Genomic DNA, 5,291 nt, shown 5'->3' on the forward strand with positions numbered 1-5,291 from the left:
TTCACCGACTGTGAGACTCGGTATTCTATGCTAGAAAAGACTTGTTACACATTGGCTTGGGCTGCTAAGCGTCTGCGTTAGTATATGTTGAATCATACTGTAGCGGGGTATTCGTTACCTTTAGATTTATTGACTAAATCAAAAGTAAATCATACAATTCGAGTCACCACCGCACTTCTATTTATCCAAAAGAATGGTTAGAAAGCGAATAAAAACCAAGAAGTTTTATCAAAGCAAAAACTAATAAAAATGTCAGAGATCTGGGTAAGGGGGTTGGTTATCCAATGGGAAGGTTTTAAGCACCCAAAACATCCTTAGTACTCTAAGGGAGCCCTTTTTGCAAAGTTGTATTGTAGGTTGGTATTTGTAAAAGTATTTGTGCAAACAAGATTTGGGGAGATGAGAAAAGAATATACAAATTATTTACAATTTTGTTGTTTGAATGGATAAACCCATTGCCTACGTACCATCACAAGGGTAGGATCAAAACCTCGTAGTTCGAGGTAAAAATCTCAAAAGATTGGTGAATTGATTTGATCAAGAGCCTTAAGGTCTTTTGTTATCAAAGGGAGAAAACTCAACCTAAAACCAACAATCCACCATGTGAGGAGAGCTTCAACATACTAGTGAGGGATCCACCCTATAATAAGTATGGAAGACTTATAGTCCAATCACTAAGGATAAGGTGAGGTTTACATCAACCACTATGATAACTCAAACCTATAGGTAAAGTTTATGAAAAAGGTTTTAACAAAGGTGGCCATTGGAACCACAAAAAACAATTTGAAGTGAGTTGTATTTACAAGTTAAAAGTATTCACAAAAATGAAGTCAAAGTTGACTTAAGGTTCATTCAAAATAAGTATTAATGAAAAGAGTTTGAAAAAATCAAAGGCCCATGGCCTAGGTTTCTAGTTTGAAAACAATGTCAATATTTTCACAAAATGAGTTTGGCTTGGGTTAGAATGGAGAGAAGAAGAGAATGGCTAGTCCTAAACATGCAAAGATGAGAGAAGAGATAAAACCCTTGGAGTTCCTTTCTTGAGATCATAAAAGATGATTCAATATGCTCCATTCCTTTGGACTTAGCAAGCAACAAGCAATCAAAATAATTAAACATTCAAGCTCCTAGGATCTCCATTGGCTTGTCTTTCTCTTAACTTGGCTAATCATGAAAATGGTCCTTCTTACTTTCTCAATTTTGGAATCCCTATCACACAAGAACAAACAATAAAAAAATTCACAATGCAATAAGAGGAATGGACAAAGAGTGAGTTTAGATTAGGGGTCCTTTCAAGTCAACTTTTAAGATTAAACATTCTAAAGGCATGAGGCCTAGTTGATCTTCAATAAATTTAGCATTTTAAAGGCATGAGGCCTAGTTGCTCTTGAACTCCATTAAGCATAGGTAAGGTCCTAATTCTAAGTCCTTTCTCCTTTTTGCATTGGGTTCACACAAACAATCACAAAACAAGCACAAAGCAACAATATATTTATATACAATAATAAGCTCAAATGAGCAAAATGGAAATGGCATAAACATAAACATGAGCTTAAATGAGCAATGGGAAAAGACAATATGAATAAATGAGTAAGAAATTAAATTGCATTAAAGTAAATTGCAAGAATTAAATGCTTGAATTAAAAGTTAGTAATTAGTAGTTAGTGCTAGTGTGCCATAAGGCAATTTAGCGCTATGTTAAGCAATCATAAGTGGACTAATATAGTAGTCACACCTATCTGAGGTCAGTCAATAAAACTATAGGAAAACAAACACAAGTTAGAGATCATGACTAGTAAGCCAAGCTCTTACAACTTGCCATGCTAAAAGAAAAGAATGAAAGGCCTTGTATGGATTTTAGGTTTTTTGCTTGACCAAGAAGCAACCTATCTTGGACACAAAGCAATTCACTTGATCTTTGATCAAGTTGAATTTGATTTGGATCAAAGAAGCTTAAGCCTCTCATATGTCAAGACTAACCACAAATGAATAACTCATTGGCCAAAAGAAAAAAGATGAAGAAAAAAGATGAAGATGAAATGTACAAAATGAAAATTCAAATGACATAATCAAAATACAATGATCAAATGTGAATGGAATCATCATCAACCAATGGTAAACAGAAGAGAAATGAATATTAGAAGTCAAGAAAGGTCAAACATATTTTTTGGTATTTTTGGAATAAAAATAATACATAAAATAAAATGAACAAAGTATGGTCAAACTTCAAATTCAATTCAAATCAACTTGAATAAGTCCAATTGAATCATCATATATCTAACATGGTCAAACAAGGTTTGACAAATTTTCTCAACATTTTTTGAAAACAGAAACTATTTTTAAACAATTAAAAATCAAGAAAAATAACACAAATGAACTAAAATCTCAAATCAACTAAGAAATTGATGAGAATATTTTTCATAGACTTACCATCATCCATATGTATTAAGAAAATATTTTTGGAATTTTTGAATATCAAAAAGTAATTAAAAAGAATTAAAAACTAATAAAAACAGAATAATTCACAAAAAATATTAAATAGAATCACAAAAATAATTAAAAATTATATTATGAAACTAGATTTTAAAAGAAATTTTTTGCAATTGGTCTCATATTTTTGTGATTCCAAATAAAAGAGTTATGAATTTTTGAAAAAAAAAAGGAATTAAAGAAGATAAAACAGAAATTAGGAAAATAGAAAAAATCAGGAGCGCATGATCAACTTCATTAATTGACATGGACAATTAAGTGGTCCAGAAGCGTGTGCGCATGGTGGACATTAGTCAAGCGCGTTGCAAAACGAATTAAAAAAAGTCAATGGAAACAAAGGCTGAGATTAGAACGCTCAAGTGAGATCCAAAGGCCAAAACTCATCCACGTGGGGACGGTGGTGGAAACCACCGTCTTCTCCGGTGAGCCAACAGAATCCGGCCACCAGTTGCAGGTTTTGCAACCTCGACTAAAATACACGTGCCTTATACCAAATTAAAGCTGCATCACCCCTGTAACCTTGGATTTCTCTCAAGATCTCTATGGAAGGAGAAACCTGAGATGGAAAATCCAGGTGTTCAATCTGAAATGCATCAATTCACAAAATCAAAGCCATCAATGGCTTGCCTCTCATACGAGGACTTCAGAGAACCAAATTAACACAAGCAAATCACAATATATAATGAGATATAGATAAAAACAGTTGAGCAATGAACCTTTGAAGTGCATCTTTGATCAACACGATTCCTTCCAATTCTTGCTTGCAGTTTGATCTTGAGGTATGATGTGAATACAAGGCTAAGGAATTAGTATTGAAGATCAACTGATTTTGTTGAAATTCAAACTTGAAATGAGAAATTAAAAATGAGAATTCCTTTGGTATGGTTGGGTTTCCAATTCTGCAGAGATTCAGGTTGATTCAAGGATGATATTTGAATGAGGCCAGGTGCTTATTTATAGCTGAAGTACAAGCCATGAAGTGCCAAACTCGTGTGCACGATCATTGGGTCCTCCATGCATGGGCATGCACAGGTGCATGTGAGACCCAAAACCAATTGGAAATGAATGCTGAGCTTATTTGGAGAAGGTTTGGACGTGCAATTTGAATGGTATTTGCTTGTGCATGAAGATTCCATGTGAATTTCATATTTGGGCCTAAATGTTCTCCTCTTCGAAAGTCCCATATGGAAAATCCAAACATAAGCATGTGAGTAATGGTTGGAGAGGTATTGACATAAGGAATAAAAGTTATGTTGGAAAAAAATCCATTTGGAGTTTGGAAATTTGTGAAAACTAATCATGAAGTTTGATGTACAAAATATGTCTTTGAAAATTTTGTCAAAAGTGACCAACTTCAAGCCCTTCTGTTTCAATGATGCAAGCCTCAAATGAAAAAACCCCCAACATCAAAGTTGTATATCTTTTCAAGATGATCAATTTGGACTTACATTGTGTATCATTTGGATTTTTTATGAGAAAGTTATGGGCACTTGAAGTTGGACTTTTTCAAGATTCAATAGCTTTGGTCCAAAGTGACCTATAATGTTTTGTATTATCACATGTGTTTCTTTTAGGATTATGAAACTTTGTCCAACATAAAATTTGAATTAGACATCTTAATATTTCCAATTCAATTGGTCTAACCTCAAAATCATAAAAAATGAAGAAGTTAGGTCCTTGGGAAGTTGACAAAAAATTAGGGTTTCAGTCAAAATGACCTATAATGTTTTGAAATGAATGATGAACTTCCAAGTTTCAAATGATTTTTTAATGAACATGAAAGTTTTTCATATTTTTCTTAAGAACATTGTTTCTCTTGGGGTCATCTTCATTTGACAAACACATAAAAAGTTAGGTCTTAGTGTATTTCAATTTGGTCAGATGACTTGACTGGTCAACTTCTCAAGTCCAAACTACAAATCTTGATGAATGAATGATTGAGGATACTAACATATAATCATATATGCATAAAATAATGAATTAAAGAACTTCCCTTGATTGAATTTGATCATAGGTTGAGGTTTCTTCATGGGCAAGGCACAATCAATGCACAATTGAATTAGGGTTTCCTTGCGAAACAATCCTCAAGCCCTTTGGGTTATCTTGATCAAATTGGAAAATTGAGTAACTTGGGAGACATATATGATGATTGAGAGCTTTGTGGACCATTTCCATGCTTGTTCTCATCTTTATTTGGCCACTTCTTTGAGCATAGGGGCCTCCTAGGAGCAAGGGATCTCATGATTGCTTAAGCTTCAAAACAAAACAAGTTAGTGACATATTTTTGTGCTTTTGGTTAGTAAACAAACTAAGAAAAGAAATAATATACAATTCAAGCATGCTTGGTGGTTATCGCAACCTGAAAAATACAGTGTGCGAAAAAACAACCGGCGAAAGAAAATGACAGAAGAGTCGCCACCGTGCGTTATTTATCCCAAAGGAGGGAAAGGAAACGCTCGAAGTAAACCTAAAAAGAGGAAAGGAAAAGACAAGGTCTCGCAACCAAATCTTAGGTTCGGGAGTCGGTTATGCGAAGGGAAGGTATTAGCACCCCTACGCATCCGTAGTACTCTACGGGATCCACTTTTGTAGTTCTTGTCTAAAGGGTGTGAGTTTATCTTGTGCTGTTTACTAAAAAAGGGATTAAATGAAAATGACTCGCGCGGATGTCGCATCCACTGCATACGTATCTCATTTGAATATGAGAATCAGAGTCTTCGTAGCTCGGTTGACCTATGGGTTGGGGGGATGTGTGCTCGCTAAGACATCGCGTCTTATGCCTACGTATCTCATCTGGAATG

This window comes from Lathyrus oleraceus, chromosome 2, assembly GCF_024323335.1.
Source record: "Lathyrus oleraceus cultivar Zhongwan6 chromosome 2, CAAS_Psat_ZW6_1.0, whole genome shotgun sequence".
Classification (NCBI taxonomy): Eukaryota; Viridiplantae; Streptophyta; class Magnoliopsida; order Fabales; family Fabaceae; genus Lathyrus; species Lathyrus oleraceus.